The sequence below is a fragment of the Pezoporus wallicus genome, unplaced genomic scaffold (genome assembly GCF_028554395.1).
Source record: "Pezoporus wallicus isolate ANWC-B61680 ecotype Strahan unplaced genomic scaffold, APGP_CSIRO_Pwel_v1 contig_736, whole genome shotgun sequence".
Lineage (NCBI taxonomy): Eukaryota > Metazoa > Chordata > Aves > Psittaciformes > Psittacidae > Pezoporus > Pezoporus wallicus.
In genome coordinates this window covers 1982848-2005930 of record NW_026639744.1, presented here as the reverse complement: position 1 = coordinate 2005930, position 23083 = coordinate 1982848, and the positions used below count along the sequence as shown (strand labels likewise).

The 23083-nt window shown below is 40.1% G+C and overlaps 1 protein-coding gene and 1 long non-coding RNA gene across 2 annotated transcripts in view; one reads left to right on the top strand and one right to left on the bottom strand.

Annotated features, from left to right (window-relative positions):
• Window positions 1–23083, bottom strand: part of KCNJ3 (potassium inwardly rectifying channel subfamily J member 3) — a 644250-nt gene that overhangs the window by 347875 nt on the left and 273292 nt on the right. The gene's annotated exons all lie outside the window — the stretch shown is intronic.
• LOC130602642 (uncharacterized) overlaps window positions 13250–23083 on the top strand; it is an 82215-nt gene continuing 72381 nt past the window's right edge. The window contains exon 1 of the long non-coding RNA XR_008972952.1: window positions 13250–13366. This is a non-coding gene — a long non-coding RNA (uncharacterized LOC130602642). The remainder of the gene's footprint in view (window positions 13367–23083) is intronic.

The following is a 23083-nucleotide window of genomic DNA, read 5'->3' as shown; positions in this document are numbered from 1 at the left end:
ATATCAAGAAAGCAGTAGATAATACTAAGTACAGTGTACCAATTGAGATTCTTTTAGTTTTGTAGCTATTTGATCAGAGGATGAAGTGATGAATGTGTTCACATTTATTTTCTTTATCTTAAAAAAAAAAAAAAAGACTGGTTATGACCTTCAGTCTCCCCTCCAATAATGGAGCAGTTATTCTTTATTTTCGGAGTATTTTTCTTCTTTTGAACAAACGAAAAGGACCCATCTGTTTGAAAGTCAGTCTGTTCCCTTAGTGGCTTTTTGATTTTACAGGATGCCTCTTGGGTCATAGACATCAGGTGAGTTTGGAAGTGTTCCCTGCTGTCAGGCAGGTTGGATGTAGTTCCTTGAGCCCTCTTATTCTTCTTCTCTCAATGGTCAAACCTTCACTGAATCTGCTTCTCACCTGACTTCTAAAGAATCAGGCTGTGTTCACCTGGGAAAGAGGTGTTAATTGATCTCCTTAAAGATTTTTCCTTTAAACTTATAATGAAACTTATTCTGAACATAATTCCTGTTTTCAGTTAGCAATAAGAACTGAGCTAACAAAAAAAAGAAAAGCAGGAAGAAGAGAAAAATGTAATTTGTAGCCAAAGTTCTAGTCACTGGAATAAGAAAATTTGTGCAGAAACACTTAATCAGACTTCTTGCCAGATTTATGTTCTGGACTTTCACTTTTGCAGCAGTTAGGAGATCTCAGAAAACTTCTGGGTGCTTTTCACTGGCACTGTAAAACCCAGAGAGAAAGGGGTACTTTCCTTGAGAAGTTTCGCCTGCATTTCTGTCCATTTAGGCACCTTTCTTTGCAAAGCAGATCATCATCTCTCCTACGTGTGTGCACACAGCTTCCTCCAGGCTCAGTAGGATCTCTATACCTATGAGAGGGGAGAATTTGTCCCTCAGCTTATCTTAGAGTAAAAGGATCATCTGTTACTGAGGACAACAGTGTAGCTCTGGAATGCTACATTTTAATAGTATATCTGGAGAACAACATCCTGTATTGATTTTTCATTTTATTTTGTTTTTCCTCCGGGCTTTTTTATGGGTATGATTATGTGGGTTTGCTTCCACCTGCTACCAAGCACTTTCTTTCATCTTATAGGCCCTAATTTACATAAAACCTAAAAGCAAGAGATAATAACAAATATTTGGCTATTTCATGAATTTTAAAATTGTTTTCATTATCAGGGAGAAATATTTTTGCATAGCCTTTATTTCCTAATGAATTTTTTACTACTATCCTTAAAAAAAAAAAAAAAAAGGGATTTTCCTGTTTATGTTCTCCAGTCTAGTATTTTACATTTGCTGAATACAAATGCTTTACAGTAAAAGTAATCTGATTAAAAGAAAGCAACCTGCTGCCAGTGCTGTTAAATTCCCAATAATATTATGGTATTAAAAAAAAGAAAGTCCAGTAAGCCAATGGTCCAGTTAGGTTTCTGCCAATTCTAGAAAGATTTCTTTCAGCTCTGAGAAACTTGCACATTATATTAAATAAAAAGAAAAAAGCTCTCTTCAGCTGTCACACTGTTGTGATAGAATTTAGTTCTGTTCTCAAGAGCTTCCTTGTCCCATGAGTGCAAAGACAATAGTACACTGTATAGAGAGCCAATAAATCAATTAGCTTTAACAGCCAGCGTTCAGGAAATGCATTTATTCTCTTCAATGAAAACACAGTTTTTACTTGTAGCCATACTTCATACTGTTAAGGTCAATTTTTCATGTGGAAATTAAATCCAGTGGATGAAATACAGCTTGTATATTCCATAAAGCAGGAAAGAACTGTTCTTACTGATGCAGGATCACAAGTTTGTTTTATTTGTAATTATCATTCTTTAGAGTAATTGAGATTCCAAACAGGGGCTAATAGCTTCTCTGTCTCAAATTACTACTGCCTGTAACTTTACCTTTCTAAAAATAAGTGAGCGTTTCAATTGTAACACAACTACTAAAGCCTGGGTCATTTTAGAACAATTAATTGAGAGAGGTGATTAATAGCTTAATAATGGGTTGCTCTGTAAGTGCAGGGAACGCGTTGAAAAGGAATATGCAATTTTGTATCCCTAAAACATTGCCTAATTGAAAACGCAGTGGTTAGCCTTTCGTGCATGCCTAAGACTTTTCTTTTGAGACCTTGGTTTGATGTCATTTGAGACGACCATAAATCTCTGCTTCCACTTAACCTCTCTGGTACTGAGGGCTGTGCCGTGTGGAGGAGTACAGGGCTCCGGACAGGAACACACTCTTGAAGGCAGAGTGTTCTGGGGAGCCTTTAAACTTGTGGTGCAATAACTATGCCAAGGGACTGGGTAATAGGTGGATACTACTAGTCCCATTTTACAGACTGAGGCATGAAGAAGAAAAGCCAGAAGAATCACTCAAATCAACAAACCTGGAGAAGGGGAACTGGGATTTTCACTCCTGTGCTTTTTCCTCCACTTCAAAGGTGTTCGATATCCCTACTCCTGGCTCTGTTGGAAGGCTATAAGCTGCTCCCAAGGGGAAGAAAAGAAGCTGGAGAAATGCAAATGTAAAGGAAAAAGGGCAAGTTTATTATCAGTGGTCTTAAATTCTTTACATGGGAACCAGCACCTCCGAGTTCTAAATAAACTGAAAAAAAACCAACAAACAAAAAAAATCTGACAAAAAAACCCAAACAAAAACAAAACCAAAACCCACCAAAACACAAAAAAAACCCACCACCACCAAAACCCCACAAAAACCGCCAAACCCTAGGAAGAAAAGAAATCTTGAAGGAGAGCCACTACTCAAGATCATGCTGCACAGGAAACCTCAGTGAGACAAAAAAAGCATGGTACGTTGCCTTGCTTAATGTGCAGATGCTACGTGAGCGGATGCTCATGCCAAGGGGTGTCTGTAAAGTAGGACTGGATTTGTAAAGAGTTACCAATGTGCTTGTATGAACTTGGGGTCACCAAAGACAGAGCCTGTTTGAACAGAATGGGTTAGGACTCTTTCTGCAAAGTGTTTCAGGTCTCAAGCTGATATAGGTGTGAGTTGTGGCTTCCACTCCTGCCTGCAGTCAGGAAAAGCAAATTCTGTGCCAGGAAAGCAACTTCTGTTTCACTTTTCTTTTTCTGCAACTTTCCTGGTGCAGGTCAAGGAGATACAAGGTAAAAGGAGTCTTGTCCATGGCCACAGTTGGCTTGCTGCTACCCATGCTGTTTGCAGGCAGAACAACACAAATCCTTCCAGGGGTCCCTTTCAGCACTTGTTCCTTGGGTACTTATTGTAATGAAAAGACCAATGCAAGTGAGAAGAGCAGGCAGTTAAAATGGAACCAAATCGCTTTGTGTCAGCAGCGAAAGGTGGAGAAGGGACTGGTCCTGCTTCAGGCACAGAGAAGCAAGACCTGAGTTCATGACGCATGTTTCAAAATTATGAACTGTAGCAAAAATATTCTTTATGCATGGTAGAAGTTTAAGTAAACTTCATTTTAAAACCAGTTAATGCATTCATTTACATTAATTAATGCATCTTAAGCTATAGTAATTAGTTGTAATTATCATTTGGCTGGAGTACAGGTAGAACTTGGAGTGTGACTGTTCAGTCTGATATTTTTGCATTTTCCATAGGCAAAGCAATTTCTGCAACATTTGAAGATATTCTTGAATAGTAGATATTTTTGTATAGATTTAGATACTGCATGTCAACGAAAAGATGTTCAACAATTCCATGAAAAACAGTTTCAACTGTCTTGCAACAATATTACAGGGGCAATATTCTTCAGTGGTGAATTCCAGTATAAAAGCAGAAAGCCTGTGTTTTGCACCCGTTTTATTTGTGCAAGTGTTAGGAGATCTCACATGGCAAAGAACAGTGAGAAACAACCGTTTGGGGGTGCCTGTGAAAATAGCAGGAAGGCAAGCGTGCCCTAAGTACTGGAACATTAGAAGCCATACTGGCTCTGCAGTGAGGAAATTGGGCGGGAGGGGGTATTGTAAACCTGTGTTGCAGTAGTTGACCTCATGCTGAGTTTCCTCAGACTTGGGTCAATAATGAACACATTTATTCTCTCCTTTTTGTCTGAGAAGTCCATCAGAGGCAGTGAATGGAGGTAAATAGAACAGGTCTCTGAAAAGGGAGCAGAAAATAAGATTTTTATTGTAACATTTGCATAATAGTCGTCTTGCAAAATTGCTTGGAAATAGTATGAGGAGGAGATGGGGATGAATAGGTTAAGTAGAAGGACAGTCAATCTTTAGTCGTGTTAGAAATGGTAATGTTTTCTCTTCTCTTGCATACAAGGAGTAGTACTCCCCACGTAAAGATGGGAGTTTATGGCAAGGATACGTGAGAGATATTAACTGAATAGAGTGTGTAAATCTAGAGTAAAGTGCACTGTGATTCCAGTCAAGGAGATGCCTGGTCAGGAGGTAAGAATATGAGCTCATTATTAATGCTTTGCATGCTGGGTTGCTGCTTATGCAGCATCTGGCATGCGAAACGTCTGTGTGGGCCATGAACAGTGCTTGAATAACCAACCTCAAGGACAACTTGTGTTGCTTGTATGTAGCAATCTGACTGGGTTTTTGTGTGCAGAAGGTGAAGAGCCAGGTAAAGAGCACTTATTACACTCAGTACATTACAGTAAGTACGGGGACTATTTTACTGATTGCCAGTTGACCTCTAGGTAGAACTTCTTCTGTTCCAAACATCATCAACTTATTTTTCCCATTTTTTTTTGCACTTGATCTGTGCTTGCAAATGGTAAGAGGCTTAGCATGCATTGCCTTATCCCTCTGAGCTGACAAATGCCATAGGTAGTATTGAGATCAGGGAACATGATTCTGATTCCAGTGTATGGACCTTCTGCCATACTCTGGACCAAGGGACTAAGAGACTGCCTGTTGTCATGTTGCAGGCAGACTTCTCCACTTGTATGAAGTGCCTTTGAGGCTGTCATTTACATATTTTTCTTTTTCTTTGTGTTTTTGTTTTCCCCTATTACTGTAATGTCAGCAAAGAGTATTATTTAGAGAAAATTAGCTTCTTGAATAATTTTGTTGTTAGCAAATTCATCAAGCAGCTGAAGTTTCTTCACCTTATGCTGTCAGAAATATTTTATTTCTGTAAAAATGTTAAGATTAAAAATAATGATAATGGCAAACCACTGCTAAACTTATAGAAACATGCTTGTTTATTTGATGCTAATTTTGGGGAGTTTGTGAGCTTTGGAAAGAATTTAAATTCATGCTTGAAATGTATTGATTAGTGAGACTTAATTTTTCTTTAGCTCTCTCTAATAGCGTTGTAAATATTTTCATTTGTTACGCATAACAAAATATACATTAATCTGTCAGAATATAAATGGTTTTCTGCTGGCCACTATGGCTTGAGGGATTTATTCCAAGTCAGTCGTGTTACTGTTTGCCCTCAGGATGTATAATATATATTTTAAGGGAATGTGGATTACTGCAAGACACTTATATTATTTGTGTGATTAATATTAGTGTTACAATGAATGAGGTCCTATGGTCTTACTTTGCTCTTATAGTGACTTAATCATTTCTCACAACAGTGAAGTCATCTTAATAAAACATTCTGTATAGTAGTTTGTTTTTTCTCAGATATGACAAATGCAGCTGCAGTAAGATGTGAATTTTCTGTTATTAAATATATAGTATCATGAATTTAATTTACTGTAAGACATATACATGATATCGTTATGTAGCAGAGTGAAATTTGAATTCAAGCCCATTTTTCGTAGCCCGGGTGGGACTAGAAGGAAGACTATGGTAAAACAGTATGTTTCTGAAGTTCATTTCTCAGCACAACCAACTTGTTCCTGAAGTTTTGGATGTGGAATTTCACAATCTGAAAAAGGTCAGCCCTGTAGAGGCATATTTAAAGTTTCATGGGTGTAATTTGCCACGACATGTGCACAAACATGGTCTTCTGCACACCTTGGGCTACATCTCCCAGCACTGCATCTTCTCCTTTTTCACTCTGAACGCATGGTCCCAACCTCATGCTGCCAGAGTGGAGTCTAGTTTAAGCAGCGAAAGCCATGATGGGAAGGATATAAGGCTGACCTTTCGCCTCCATGCTGTGCTCTGTTCTATACTGCGTCAAGAGCCCTGCCAAGCTGTCCAAAGGGTGTGGAGAAGTCCCAGCTCACTGTGGATGCTCCCAGGGGATGCAACTTCCAAAGTGAATTTCGGGTCCATGATATGAGCCGAGAGGTGGCCAATGGACAGGCCTTGCCCACCACTTTACCCAGCAAGGTGGGGGATAGCTGCTGCAGTGGTGGCATGAAGTCCAACCATCGCACCTGTCTTCTAGTACAAAAGCTGTTCTCCAATTAAATTATTTAATCAGACTACTTCTTAACCTCTATCAAAGCCTTTATAGCTGAATCTTAAAGGAGCTCGTTCTGGAATTATGCTCGTGCATGGGGCTTGCAGAGGTGCCCCAAAACTGGTGGTGTAGCATCAAAACTCCTGGGCAGGAACCCAGCCCCATGTAGGGGAAGTGCATGAGAGTTACCATTTCTTGTTAAGCAGTGAGCATTTACATATTGTTTTAATTAGCCTTAGGTATGTTTACTATGACTACATTAGCACAGCCAAAGGTTGGCCTAGTACTCTTGCACTTCTTTAAAATCATTAAATTAATAAGATGCATCACACACAGAAGCACAACATGCAGTTCAGTATGGCATGTTTGTGGTAATGGACATTGCCATGCACAAAAGCCAGTGGAACACTCAGTTAAATAAATTCCCACCTGAATAGGTTGTCTGCACCCTTTCTGTGTGTCTGACCACTTGAGAAAAAGTCTGAATAGATAAATAATCTTTCTGTGGTCTCCAAGTTGAAACCCTTTCCCCTCTGTGGCAGGAGACCCCTCTTCTCCAGAAGCACCGTGTCTCCAGCAAGAGATGCATGAGTGGAGATGGAGGCTTTGGTGGCAGAGATGGTCAGCCATGGTGCCTAAGGTGCATAGATATTGTCCCTTAATTTAACCCATGCACTGCTTTGCCACTTGCTATGACACTGGCTCTGTTATTAAGCGCTGCTTTATGGTACAGCAAATAATGGATTTTCAGGAAGCAGAGTCCCTTCTCCAAAGCTTTGAAAACAGCTTATGTGGTGTAAACAGGATGCTTTATGAAAGAACCTTAGTAAAACACTGACCATCTGACACAGGAAATATATCATGCATTTTATGATTTAAAAGTACTTAAAATTATCATGCTTCTAGTGAAAGTTGTCTACAGTGGAAGAGAATGGTGTTGGTAATTACAATAAATTCAGCTAGGATACGGTGGACAAGAGCTTTAAAAACTTCAGAAACATCAATTAAAGCCCAAGTTCTGTGCAATAAGCATCAAAAATTGATAAAAACTCAAATTTAGGTTTTTAGATTTAGTGTTTAAATCAATCAACTGCAAACAAGATTTAATTAAAGAATATTATTTCAAAGTGTAATTACCTACTGGGATTAGAATGAACCTCTATTGCCCATAATGTTCTCCTACTGTGATCCCACACTGAAAAATGTTGAGTTTTAGATTAATATGCATCTTGTAAGTACAAGTCCTAATCTCAATCTTAAAGGACATTTAAAACACACTTGGAACCTTCTATGCAATCAAGCACAGTGTGACTACAATGTCCACCATGCTAAATTTGTGATTACATTTTTTATGTGCATGATTTAAATCGCTTTAGCAGCCGTCCAGGGAGCATTTTACCCTGCATATTAATTACACAAAGGCTTTGTCATGTGAGGGTCTCAGTGGTCATGGTCTGTAATCCAGCTCATTTGAACTGTGAGTACAGTTTTTGAGCATGCTGTGCACATCAAGATCAGCTATAAAGCTAGAATATGCTGAGATGGTTAACAGGTATGGTTCCTGCTTAAGGAATGAATGCCATTTATTTAGTTATATCTGCAAACTAATTGCATCAAAACCTGAAACTGAAAAAGTGCGCTCGCAAAGCTTTTGCAAGTACCTGGTAGAACAGGGTCTGTTATTCCAGCATCTTCTTATCTCCAAAATGCAAAATCCCAGCAAAAAATACTAGAAACCAACCACAATTCTTAGTCAAATAAATACTAGTGTTGTTCTTTTGACTCAAACAACTGACAGTTAAAACTATTTAGTACGTATTTTTTGATTGCTTCTTTCTTCTCATCAGAATACCCTTTCCTTTAAAAAACCCCGCCATCTAGTCTATTTTCCTTCACTTGTTCATCTTATTTAAATCATAAGCTTTTAGTTTGCCAGAAATTTACTCTTGTGTATGGTGCTGCAAATCAATCAAGTCTAACATTAATAAAGCTGTTGTAAACATTTTGATACACATACTTTTCTCTGCATGTATTTTTTAGAACCTGATTTAGTAGTTTTAAAATCCATCATTATAGTACCTATGAAAATATATGTTTTATGATTAAATCAAGGAATACAAGTGATGGAAGAGCTGATGGGATCCCAGAGCACTGCCTTCTAGCTCAGGAGACCAGGCTGGACCACGTTTGCCACATGAGTGGCATGGTCCTGTTCTCACCAATAGACTTCTTGTGTCAACAATGAGACAAGGATTTGCCTTTTTAGTTTAGACATAGACCAGATGCTTGAAACCCTTAATTATTTCTCACTTAGGAAACATTTAATTGAAGCCATAAGTAGGCCATATTCTTATTATTCTAATGAGATTCACAGGACTAATCATATAGCAGAGACAGACTTGGAACCTCTGTTCCCTTTTCTTTTGCACAAGAGCAAAATGATAATAACTATATAATGCTGCTCAAACCTTTAGAAAAAGCACTTTCTGACAAATCTGTGCAAGTAGTTTGTTGAAGGCATTGCTATGCAAAATCATCTTACCGACAGACTTGCAGTATTTAAGAGGCACATCTCACTAGATGTGTCTTCATGATTAATGGCAAATTTTTGGTAGAGTAAAAAACATGGTCACTGGGGCTGGCTGCTGGGAGCAGCTCACACAGTTCCCAGAGTGCCCCAGTGGCTCTGTGTGATGAGCTCTGCCCATTCTCAGGAGCAGCTACCATGGATCTGGAATTGGAGGTCTCCCCACCTGTAGCTCCTGCTGCCAGGGGACCAAGTGCAGGGATGCTGTGAAGGGCAGCCTAGCCCAGCAGGTTTGTCTTTGCTGGTTCCCTCTGTACCTCCAGCACTTAGTGTTCCCTCTGTGGAATCTCTGGGAGAGGAGTGGGCTGCAGCTAGGTCTCCTACCACTTTTGCCATGAAAAGCAGGCAGCTTCGGCATTTTAGTGCGAGGTAGAACAGAAACCAGTCAAAATCCTGAGCCGTACAGAATTCCAGAGTATTAGGTGTTTGCTGCATAACAGAGCCTTCTTAGGCTCTTGCACCATGCTCAGCTGAGACAACGAGAGAGTAGGCAGTGCAGTGACCAGCACAACTTGGAAAGGGAATTGATCACTTGACTGCTGATGGATTTTTCGCTCATTCTCTGGTTTTCTTAGAAAGCACAGATCACTTTTATGTTCTTTGAGGTTTGTACAACTGCAGATTTTTCAAAACGTGTATTTAGAAAAATCAACCACATTTCAAATGATAGGATTTTTCAGTTACTGAAAGGAAATCTTTTCCTCTCAATTTCCCCTGTTTTTAAACTTGATTTTATTTAATATCAGAAAATATTATACCTGTAAAAAGAAAAAATGCTAAAGCAAATAAATTTGGAAAATGTATTTTTGTTGTTCTACTCCCTGTTTGTAGTTGTGCATATTCTGTTGGTCTTAACACATAAGGAAGAAAACCCACCCCCTTTTCTAAATAATCTGGAGTAGGGCTTGTTATAGTTCTTCCTCATGAAATCTGAAGGATAGTTTGCATGGTAAGGATACTGGTAGGATTCCAGTTGGTGAAACAAATAGGAGAGTGATGTCTGTGATTAATTTCTTAATTCATGGCTTAATTTAAAAGAGAAACAAAGTAATTTCAGTTACATCATTTGAATGGAAACCCTTCTTCTACCTTTTTCTTAAGATTTTAAATACTAAACAAGTAAGCAAATTAGAGAGGAAAACACAAGACAAAAACACATGCTCTGTTTAGCTTTGAAATATTCATATAAAACACTTTTAATGTTTCTTCTTCTTTTTCCACGGTGGAAACCATCAGATTTAGCCAAATCTGTGAATTTGAATCTTTGAGCGGATGTTTTCCTTTTTCTTTTTTTGGGGGGGGGGGGGTGTGTTCCTTTTCCCCAAAATATGATCAGATCAACCATAACACACACAGAGATTATTAATATCTATTCTTTGCAGTACCATTTCTGGTGTTTCCTGATGGGAGCATGTGCCGGCTTCAGAGCGGCTGATTATTTCACCTGTCCAGTGGAGTGTGGTCAGTGTTGTGTGACAGGCGCAACTCTGTGCCCAAGGCAGAGCTCAGGCACTGCCACTCTCCAGCCTTCCAGCAGAACTTTCTTTTTCTTGAAACTTATGCTTAAAGACCCATGCAGATTTTTGAAGTGAAAATGGCATTTCAGTGCTCAGGCTGTGCCTCTAATGTGTTTTATAGTGCCTTCTAATAAAGATGCACGTTAATGAAATCTATACTTGCAAGTTGGGAAGCCATTTTTCTTGAAAACCCACCCCAAATCTGTGGCCTTTTACATTAAATTTTAATCAGTCTCGAATTTTGAAATCTCAGCATAAAGCTGTTGATATCGGTCTCCTTTGATAAATTATAAAGGTAAACTTTAATGAACAGTGAATAGAATCACCTTTGATACTTGGGGGTAATAGAATAAAAAAGCAAACAAACACATTTTTCTTACTGCCACATGCCTCTCCTTAATAATAAGTTTTGTGTCTTCTGCAGAAATAGATGCTGTATAAAGTCTCATTAAATTAGCTGACTGATGGAATAAATACACAGCCCATGGCTCTCCAGTCCATAGTAAACTAAGCAAGGGTCTTGATATCTCAGAGTTCTGCTTATTTACACATGCCTCGGACTCTTCTCACAGATATGTAAATTATTCTGGTTAAAACTAAATGCTAAAGTCTACACCATTAGTCTTCCACTTCATGATCTCCACATGGGGCTGTTAGAGGGATAATGTACCATACAATACACGGTTTACTTTTAATTAATAGAAAAAAAAATGTGAAATGAATATTAAATGTAGCTTAATGTGAAAGAAACCTCAAAGCAGTATGGTTGTTATTTTTTTTTTCAAATATTCAGCTCTGCTTCAGCATTAGAAAATAAAGAATGTAGTAACAGCCTGGAAACACCATTAAAGCATGCAAAAAGAAGGAGAAACAGGTAAAGACACTGGCAAAAAGAGGTCAGCCCAGTCTGTCTGCCCTTGGAGGAGGAATGCCTGTCAGGGAGGCATGAGGGGCTCTGCTCAGAGCCCCCCAGATACCAAGCATGGTTGTGCTCACAACTCCCTGGGCACTCGGCTGCAGTCGTACCCCACCACATAACGCATGAATTGCAGAATCTGGTATTAAATCTTAATATAAAAAAAATCTCATCAGATACAAGCATTTAATTAAAACACAAGATCTGTTTGTGTGCGTTATAATTCAACATGTCAAAATTAATGCCCCTGTTTTTAATAAATAGAATTACCAATTCACAAACAGTTTATCACACTGTTCGCAACAACGGAATGGAATTTTAATTATATACCATTATTTATTGCAACGAAATGAGCGCGTTCCGTAATATTTGCCAACAGCACAAGTTAGGATTTAAGAAGAAAAGCTCCGTTAAGTCCTGATTTTCTCAGGTGGCACCCCCTTTGTCTCACCTAGGATAAGTTACGGATCTTGGAATGAGACAAAGACTGTGAACAGCCCTGCGGAGGCTTTAGGAGATAACAAGGTACTCACTGAAGGCACTTATTTGCAAGATTAAAGGGTTTGAACTAAAGCCTGAAATTAGTAACTTTTCATCCCTTTTACCCAGACAAGCTAGTGTTTTGCAACAAAATAAAGACCCTGCATTTTGAAGCCTCTTCAGCAAGTAGAGTGTGAAAGTAAATGCTACTTGCTCATTTCTAAATTATTCATACATTCTTAATTGTGATGTTATCCTTATAAATGATAGTAATGGTACCATTTAAAGCCTAAAAACTGGCAAGCACCTACCAGTGAAACGGGTTCATTTAATGCATGGCAGCTGAATCTTTAATACAAGGAATAAATGAGAAGGCTCTGCTGGCAAAGTGAGACACTGGATTTTTACAATGAGGCATTAAGTAATCTGAGCCAATTGCTGTCCGGGAAGGGAAATCCAGTGCCTGGTTCCTGAGGAAAACTCACAGACAGGATAAATTAACTGTCCTGGGTTCTGGCTGGAAAATACCAGTGAATTTCACCTGAAAGAAGTTCAACTTCCAAGGAATATTTCTGTCTTTACTAGAAAAATGACGTAGTTTGCGGGCACTCACATGAACATGGTAAAAGCATGAACCTCAGCTGGAGAGTGGTGGTTTTATGCGAGGGGCGCAGCCTGGGCTGCTGATATAGACCAGTAGTGGTCTGAGCCTGTGGCTTGGGGACATTTCCTTGCTGTGGTCCTCGCTGTGTCCCATCATGGGTACGTAGAACCATAGGGCATACCTTCCTATAGCATGGTATTTCTTCTAGCAAACAAGAAGAATTACGGAAGAAATATAGCCCATGAAGAAAAAGTAGGACCTGAAGTCTGTGGTGCAAGTTGTCTCTCAAGCAACAGGCTGGTGCAACAGTCAGTGTTCCTAGGTTTAGAGAGGGCACATCCCTCCTTTTGATTGAAATAACAATATTGTTCTGAAACTTGCACTTTTTAGGGATTGGTCATTGAAAACAAAAAGTAAAGATCAGAACTTTGAACACTTATTTTTATTATTTAAAGTGTGCAAAGTCATGTTGGTTCAAAAAATTTCAGGAGGTGCAAGATTGGAATTTTTTTTAATCCACTGATCAACAGCTGAGCACTAGGCTTTTGTGCACAAAGCGGTATTGATTTCTTTGTGATTCCTGAAGTGGGTCACAGTTTGGGAGGCTTTTAAGGGCTTTTACATCCTCTTATTTTTCCAGACACTCATTCCTACCAGGCTTATTTGCAGTTAACCCAGTCACATTACTCTTTGAGGCAGCTGCCAGTGCTTCAGCTGAAACCTTCCAAAGTTAAGGGTGTATTGCCACAGATGGTGGTAATGGCATTCATCTTCCTTGTTGTCGTGGTATGGCCACTTGGGTGGGAGGAGTAGTGTGCCTGGGAAAGGAGCGTCCTGGACAGTTTCCTTCATTAACTGGTGGGGTTGGAGCAAAGCAGATCTTGGGAATGCAAAACAATGTGCTCCAGTGGAGTTCTGGGGACAAGAGTAGTTAGGTAAGCTCTTGGTGAGTGGAAGTGGAAAAGAAGCTGTTATTTAGCTTCAGAATGTTTTTAAGCTATTTGTAGCTTCTTCAAAAGCAATACTCAAGAAACATATTTAAAGTATAATTTTTGTCTTAAGATGTATTTTTTGTGAATCATTGAGGCTGCTGGTAGCTTGCTTTTTACTGGGGTCTGAGGGGGTGTAAATCAGGTGACTTTTGTTTCTGTTTGGTTTCACTGTCTGTTCCTTGTACCACTGCCAAAGACCACTGAACAGACAGAGATGATGGGGGTGTGAGCTGTCTCCAGGGAAACACTGTGATGTGGTCTACTTCTTGATCTTTTAAGAATCATTACTGTTGGTTACTAAAACACTAAATTTGGGACAGGGGTGAGGAACTCTGGAACTATTTTAGTGGATCCTGAGATTTTCTGAAACTTTTAGTGGCAAAATGGGCTTTAAAAAACCTTGCGTGTTCTGTTTTCTGCACTATGTTAGCTCTAAACTGAACGGATGTTTCTTTTTAATGTAATTAATACAATTCATTTCTGGATAGTTTTATAATTATGTTTATTGAATGCTTCTTTGGGATCTCTCAGGTTGTCTTCTTGGAGTAAAGTCCCCAAGTCTGTTGGTGGCTGGGAGTTTTTCTATCTTGATTGCTGTTGAAGTTAAGGAAAAGGTCATACTGTCCAGGGAAATGCTTTTTGCCTTCCAAAATCTGGCTGTAAAACTCAGGAAGGATGCTTGTTTATTAGGGTAGAATAAAATACTTGCTTCCAGAGCCAGGCAATGGTCTTTTTCCACATGGACCAGACTGTGGAGGGAAGTGTCCCTGTAATTAGATTCTGTACCTTTGGTTAAAAATCTGGAAGATCTTGTCTTCACAATTAGGAGTTGGAACCTCACCTGCACCACAAACCCAGTAACATGGGAAGCGTTGCTGTCTAATTTTTCACCTTTAAGGAATATTGTGAACTGCCCAGTCTAAGGGGAGAGGGGGCAGAAGGTAATTTCTTTTTGGTGTGTCTATCTGAAATCTGCTGTGATAGATAAGATCTGCAGTGAAATTATCACTGTTAATAATGAGTTTTCTTCAGAATTAAAAGCAAACAAACAGAAAAACCTCACTAATTCCTAGTGTGCTCCCTAATATGTCACTGGACTGTGAAGTGAAGCTAATGCATGCATTCTTCTATTTTACAACAAACTCACAAGAAAGTATTACTAGCACTTCCAGTCTCTGTTACAGGAATACACTTAGCCCAGGCTTATTATAAGCATCACATTTAACATCACTCAAGATCCCAAAAGCCAAAATAAATATATTTACAGATGAATATGTCCCAGTGCTGTAACAAATGCAGCAAATTCCCAGTGGGATTCCTTTTCCATGCTCTCTTCAAAGCGTGAGTCACAGACAATTTTCTGTATGGGTTATGCCTCAGGGCACTGTTGGGAGGTGGATGGAGGGAAGAAAAATAGATTAATTTAGTTAATCAGTCTTTTATACCTTTTCTTCATAGTCAGCTCCAGGTAGGGTCTTAATTTTCTAAATAACAGGGCCCAAAGCCCTGGTTTGGGAGTCTCATTGATGCTACAGGGACTAACTTTTTTTACAGAATAAAAGAACACTTTCTGCTGTCTTTGTGTGTTTGTTTGGTTTGTGCTTGGTTTTGGTTTGGTTTTTTTTCCTTTATCTCAGCATAAGGAAATACACAGTCCTAGCAAAACATAGAACAGTAAGTAAATATGAGAGGAAAACTGCAAAAGCTGTGAGAACAGTTCTGAAAAGCTAGTGTGTGATGTTAGCAGGATGAGTGGATGGAGGATGCTCTTCTTCCTCCGGTAGGCTGGGGTCACTAATGCTGTGATCTGAGGGGCCTCTGGGTGCTCACCCCTGGAACCATGAAGGGATGCTGAGCCAAATGTGTTCACAGCCCTCTTGGTGTTGTCTGTCTGTGAAACTGTATAGCATAAGCCAATCTTGTGTAGGATGGATGTTGTATGAAGTAAGTCAGTCTTACACAGTATGGTTAGATTCCCCTATCTTTCTGGGGAGGAAAAGAAATCTATTTAAACATACCTTTAGTGAAATCTGAGCACAGTAGTTTTATAGACAGCAGGAGCAGTCTTAATTCTGTAGATGTGAGCATTATTTGCGAATAAATGCCCTTCATAGTCTCTAAAAATTATTATTCAGGATGTCTTCCCATCTCACAGATGAACTATGAACTAATGGTTCCTTTTTGCATAGTTCGCTTGACAAAGAATTGGTAGATTTTCTGTGTAATTTGCTATTATCCTAAAACTCTCAGCAAACCAAAATGCCAACCTGGGTTTTAAAATGTGATGTGTTTGAAAATGGAAATTTGACCACTCCAAATAGCAAAATCTTCATTTCCATTAGGATTTTTATGAACTGTCTGATTATAGATCAGAAAAACTCACACTGTTCTACAGCCTCCTGCGATGCACTAGGCAAAATGATGAAAACAAAGGCAATTATTTGTACTGGGAATGGCGTGTTTCATTTAATGTTTTATCAGAGAATATAGTCACATTGGACGCTATTACATTTCCAAGGATTTATTTACTTTCAAAGGCTGTAAGTCTCTCTCAGACCTTGCATTCTTCTTTCTATGGAGGGCAAGTGGGAGCTTCCCAGAGCAGAAGGTAATGTGGCAGAGCATTGTTATTGTTAAGATGCATCCACAGCTCCCTGACATGCTGACCCCACTGAGGACATTGGGGATGTCCTTTCTGGCAGAGGCAGGGACTGTGACTGCTGCCATGTCCTCTCCTTGAGCTGGGTTACCATCTCATGGCCAAAGTCTTGTAAGGCACTGGAGCAGTACGAGAGGGGTGGGCAGGGGCGACAGCCCTCAGCCTGTTTGTGAGGGCTGCCCAGGGTTTCCAAAGGAGCCTGACATGTAATTTTGGAGAGGTGGATTCCTTTCCCCTATTGTGTGGATTTTTCTTCAGTATCTTGGCTGCAGGGGGTAATATGTTGTCAACATGTAAGCAATAGCTCTTGCTCTTTTGTAGTTCTTTGTGCTTGCCATTCAGGTGTACTTTGATGGAGAAGGGGCAAGGGTGTGGTTTCCGGTCCAACTAGCTGTGTTGCCTCTTCCCATCAGTAAATGGCTGTCCTGAGCAAAGCTATCCGCAGGGTTTTATGTTAATGTGCTCAATGTTCACTCCCTCTCTCCAAGTGAGACTCTGCTATCCCTGGGGCTCCCAAGCCGGCTGGATGTGTTATTGCCTAAAGCAACCTGTGCACAAAGGAAGCCACGATTCACATTGAGATGTGGTTCTGTCCCCACAAATGTGCGGCACAGCTGGAGGAGGTCTCCAGCGGCTCATTTGTATCTCTTCTCTCCCTCGGGGCTGAGCCTGTCTTTGGTGCATAAGCAGCGTCTTGGCAGCGGTGCCAAGCCTCCAAGTTCCTGTGTGCGCTCACTGCAGCGCAAATCCCAAGGACTGAGTTAGGATCCCTGTATGCTCCCTGACTGGATTCTAACATCCCGAGCAGACTGCAAAATTATGATGCATGTCAAAACTGCCAATGGGCAGAGACAGGAGCAGCAGGAGGAGGCAAAAAACACGGTTCCACACTACTCTGAAAGCTCACTACTCATCAAATGCTCGTGCCAGATTGTGCTATGATGTGTGTCCATTTCTAAGTAGGTCCCTTCACTTGGTTGTTAATCTATACAGTCTGACTGGTGTGAACTTGTATGCATACTGGGAAGGGGGTTGTTAATTTGTTGGAGGCAGGTTTTGTCTACTGCTTCTTCTTAGCACCACTCTTAGCGTTTGGACGGTTTCCACAAAGAAAGTTACATTCAGATCATAAATGAATTATATCCCAGCTCGCATCACGTGGGCACCCTGGGTTTGGCAGAATGCTTTGCAGTCAGAATGAAATGCTGCATGGAGAAGAGCCTAGGCAAAATGAGGAGGATGCAACTCACAACATACAGCTGTGCAAACAAGTTCTCCTAAAACAACCATACAGATCTGATGCCACACTCTATAATATTGTGACAAATCCATGTCTATGAGCGGTCTCATGCCTGTCACCACCCTGCAAAATGTACAGACACAGCGCCTCTTGTCAGCAGGTGGGGGGACTTTGCTTGCATCCCTGCAGACTTGCTGCTGGAGGGTCAGGTCTAGTGGTAGTGGGCAGAAACTGGGCATTGGTACCTCAGCATTGTTTAGCAGAGGAGGGAGAGCTGCAAAATAAAGGCATAAATATACATATCTCTATATAGGATGCTCATAAGACAAGGTCTGGGCTTTTTTGGTTTGGTTTTTTTTTTCCTAAGTATTTGGATTTTTTGCTATTAATTATTTCACTCTCAATAGCAAGACAGATTAACAGTTCTAGAGAGGATTAAAGCTCTTATGAACTTTGAGGGTATGCTCTTTAAAAAGAATTCCCACTTCTGCCTTCAAGTGGGATGGAACATCATGTGTTCTAGACCAAGTTTAGGGATAATTAAACTGAAGTTTTTGGAAAATTTAGGTATTTGATTTAGGTGCAGGGGTGGAAATACATTGTGAAAGCCCTGACTTCTAGCCCTTAATCTTCTCCTGGGACTACCCTGCCAGGAACAGATGCTGTTAACCCCTTAAAGCAGCTCTGCAATCAGTGGTCTGAACTCCCTTCTCTAGCACAACTTCTGAAAATAGCAAAACAATGCACTGCCATGTTAGTAAGTCACTGTGGTTTGCTGGTGGGTTGGGGGGGGAGGGTGGGTGGGTGGGTTGTTTGTGTTTGTTTGTTTGTGGCTTTTTTGGGGGTGGGTTTTTTTGTTTGTATTTTATTTTATTTTCTTTAATACACACAAAAACTCTTTAACACACTGCTGGTTTTGTAAATTAAAGCATTGCCCATGTGTGGAGTGTTTCCTGTAATCACACCCTTGCTAGCAAAAACATTTTTAAGTAGGTGTTTTCTCTGATGCTCTCTTTTTCATGAAAACTTAGCTATTCTGTATGTATCCATCTCTATGTAGTATTTATCTCTTATGACCCTTGTAAACATCCCAGAACTGTCATAATCTAATCCCCTGATCAACTCCTATAGTTAATCTATAGTATCTGATCTCTCCATCTTTCCTCCTGCTTTTTTCCCTGGCCTCTCTGCATGTTTCTGGTGTTCCTCTGTTCCCAGACTGCGGGTCAATACAAATGTCGGCAATTGGCATAGGTGTGTGAACACAAACAGGCACTGGGACAGCAGCCGTGGTCCTGGCAGATAGGCTGAGCATTTGTTTCTGAGACGTTCTAGAAGGTGAAGTAGGGATTTACTGTGGAAATGGATGTGTTTTCAGACTGTTTCATGGATGTGGAGCTAGTCTAGTATACAGATGCATTTTGCAAATAGTTGTGTGTTTTTCTGGGTTTTGTTTATTTGTTTGCTTTGTTGTTTTTTTCAATAGGTGCAATAAGTTGCACGGGAAAAGGTGAAGTCTAAGGCCCAAAATTTATTCTGTCGATTTTTTCTAATACTTTTATAAAGAAAAATCTTGTAAAATATTTAAGTCCTGTACTTGTCTCTTGAATGGCTTATACAATGAATCTCTGTTTAAGCATGAAGTAAGAAAGCTAAGTGCTACAGAGAATAAAAGTACTTTTATTTCTTTTTAGTGAAATTCTAAAAGTTAAAATAAAATAAATAAATCTCAGTATTCCTCCTTTTAATTCTCGTGTATTTTCTTTTGGTTGCAAAACTAGGTTTTTTTAAACATCTTCATAGTCTAAACATTGTAATGCTATTTCTAAGCAGAGATATGTTGTGAAATATTAGAAATCACAGGATACAGTAATAATCAATTTTACAGCATATTAAAGATGTTGGGAAAAATCTGCCAAAGCATACAGAAGGACTTGTGTCTTGTTTCTGTTGACTTTCACTAATGTTGACCAAGGACTAGAGTGTCTTTTCTTCTTACACTGCTGGTATATAAAACCTGTAATTTAGGAATTTTATACTATATCAAAATTCAGAAATGTGATAGGCATATGCTTGGATCTACTCCAACAAAGACAAAAAGCAAAAACCCAGAAAGATAGTTTCCATGGAAGAAATTCTATTCTTTGTTCCTAATCTATATTTTGCATATTTTTGCTAGTCCTAAAAAGTAGTTCTGCCAGACAAAGTGCTAGATCTGACTCCTTCCATATTAGGATGGTTTTTAAAATAAAATTAAATAAAAAAATAAAAAAGTTGCAGCAAATCTCCAAATTTTGGAGAAGCGATTTTTCCAAGATACAGCTATTTCTTAAATGGCTGCTGCAGCCCACTGGCACCAGGTGCTGCCTGTCTCCTGAGTTGCTGTTTGCTCTTGGCAGATGACTGCTGTGCCCAGCCATGGCTCCAGTGGCAGCAAACACTGACCCTTTGTTGCTGTTGAGCAAAGCGTTGGCGTTCCTGTCCTGGGGCCGGCTAATGCTGCTGGAGGGATTGTGGTGCCTGATGCTGACGATGACAATATGCTGCTTGTGCCCACTCAGGCTGTGGGGGGCTGCCATGACTCACCGTCATGCGCGGGTGCCACGTCTGATCCCGAACGACCGCGTGCCTCTTCCCGCCCCTTGACCATGCTCATCCAAACTTCCATCTGAATCTCTGCTCAACAATGAGTGTTTTCAGTGTCTGGGTATGCTGTTACTTTCTTCTGTGCCATGTGTTGTTTCAGTATTTTTCGTCAGTGGAAGCTTAATCTCTTGTGGTTTTCTTTTCCTGATTAAATAAAGTTGGAAAATAAAGCTGGAGATATGCGTCTTTCCCACAGACAGAGCTGGCTGGGGGAGGGGAGGAGGGGGATGGGGAGGTGCTATGGTGTTGGTGAATGCTGGCCAACACCCCCCGTCCCTGGGTACTAACCACTGTGCCCCATAGGCCAAGCTGCATTCCCATCCCACTGCTGCAGAAGGGCTCCGTTGCAGGCAATGGCACTCACTGCTGTGGTGGAGTGATGCCTCTTCCACCAAAGGGATTGCAAGATAGAAATCCCAAAGGTTAATCTATCCATTATTATAAATATTTATAAATGGGTTGGATAAATCATACTGTGTAATTATCTACATAACTAGTCAAGCCATTAGGACATTAAATAGCACAAATCAGAACTCATTTGGTTCATCATGAGCCTGATATTGTTATGAAACAGCTGAGCAGTGCTGTGAACCTTCAAGGGGTTTCAGGGAAGGGAGTCGGGTATGAACATCACCTGCGAGGCATGGTGGGCCTTTAAAAAACAGCAAACCTGAGGTATTGGGTTAAAAATGAATGTCCAAAGAGAGAAGGTCCTCAAGCAACTTAATGTTTTATCTGATTTAAGTCAAATGCTAACACACCCAGAAAACCACAATGGAAGTAAACTACAGCACTAAACATCAATATCCTCTCCTCTGTTTTGCAGCATCTTAATGAGACAGCTTATACAAAGAATGTTCTAACTTAATGTTTATGCTTATGTAGTGATAATGGGAGGAACAGAATATTTTCTTGCCTCAAAGACTTTCAAGGATATTGCAACCAATTGCAGAGAAATTGTCTATAGGTCATGTTTTCCCAGTGTGCTTTCCATGTAGTTAACTACTAAACTCTTGCAGAATTCTCCAGCCATTTCTTTAAAGTTCCCAGCACGCATGTCTAAAACCTCTTGTGTGTCTCCTACTGCTGAGCGTAGTTTTAATTGTGGTATTCCTGTCACTGTAATGAGTAGGCCTTTTTTTTCCTGTGTCTTCTCCATTCAGAGGTGAGACTGCAGCGGGGAAATAGTGCTGCTTCATGCATCACTCTGGTTGGTGTTTTGTAGCTGAAAAAGAGAACCAAGTGCCTGCACTTCTCTCAGCCCAATTTCCAAGTCCAGTTTGCAGCAGTGAGATAAAGGAACAACTGTCTGTTGCGCTTTTATGTTTCAGGTAACTCACAGACAGGCAAAAAAACCCAGACTGTGGGTTTTGGAAGTATCCAAACCAGTACAGCTTGTTTCATGGATATGGAAGTTGGGGATGACACAGAGAAGTCAGGTTGCTATTCAAAGTCAGGCAGAGAAAAGCCTATGACAAGATTTGTGTAGAGATTGTATTGGAGTGGATTAGTAGGATTCCTCAGTAATAACAAGCTATTTATCTTGTCTATTAAAAAAAAAGCCTTCATGGTATTCTCACTTGAAGTTGATTTTTATAAACAAACAAACAAAATTTTGTCTTCCATATCAAGCCTAAATTTCACTTGCTTCTGGCTCATTTAAATGATAAGAACCACTAAGTAATTAGTACTTGCTCTCAAGCCCCTGAATTCAGCCAGTTGCTGAAAGAATGTGTGGTAGTTCTTGGGTTCAGGTGCACTTTGTGACTGCACCTGATGATTTTCCCTCTGCCTTCCACAGGGCACTGCTCTTGTGAGATCTCCTATTGGTACCAAGCCTGCCATGGCCCCAACAGGGGGGGTCAGGCATGAGCCTCCTTTGTGTAGTGCCTTAATGTAGCACAAACAGCTGTTAAAATGCAGGAGTGGTGAACTGTGGGTGCTATCGTCTGGTGGCTGTGGCTTTGTTTGCAAAGTTCCCTTCCCTTACCTGGCAGTGTCCTTTAAACTTCAGCTTTCCATTAGTTTGAGGGAGAAGTATCAAGATTGACAGTGGAGACACCCGGCCCTGCGCACTCAGCAGTGGGGCGAGCAGCCTGGGGGTACCAGCAGCTGACACCCCCCAGGCAATCTGCAGTGATTTCACTCTGATCTGAGGCTGCAACTCTGGATGTGTAGTACTGAGCAGATTTGCTGGGGTCTTATTTGCTTTTTTTTTGTATACAAATTGGAGAAATAATTTTGCTATGACATTTAAACAACAATGATAAAAAGTAGGATGTAACTCCTCGGGAGTATGTTCTTCTCTTGGTGTCTGCATGTAGCTCCCACTGGTATTGATGGGAATTTTGCAGATGTATCTGAGGAAGAAAAAACCTTTATCATTGCATAACCAACCTGAATTTCTCCTGAGATTATCAGATACAGAATCAGTTGTTTGAGATTGCTGCATTTGAGAAGTTATGTTTTACCTGCATATCAAACTCCAACTTATATTTTTGTTTCAACAGCATATTGCACATCCTGCTTCTGGGAAAATTCTGCATACACATTCAAGTTAAATTATATTTCACACTGTGCCTAAATACATTTACTGAAATGAGATTCAAACAATTAAATGTGTCTTCTATGATTTTCTCTCTGTTAGTCCAGTAGCCTAATAATTATCTCAACTGTTTTAATATGACTTGTGCAGTGTTGTTAATTTATTTAGTTGGAATTAGTTTTCTATTTCTTCTTGTAAGTGTTGCCTGTTTACTTAACAATATTTGGCTTTGGCTAATGATATGTACAGAAGACAGGGCTAAGTGGAACATCAGCTGTTTACATCAGCTCCAACAATTAATGCATGTTAATTTTTAATTACAGTGATTGTACTAGAGGCAGAATGTATGTTTTTTCACAGAACAGATGTACTAGTCAGCTTTGCTGGTGAACATGCATATCGATTGGATGTTGATGCTGCCAGCGTTTTAGAGGGTGTCAGCTCCTAATGTACTTGCAGATGTATGGATTGCAGTCCTGAGACAGTTGCGTGTGCAAGCTAACCACATACATCATTTTCTGCTGGAAAGATCGTGTTATAACAGCATCCAGGCCCTCGAAAGTTAGAGAA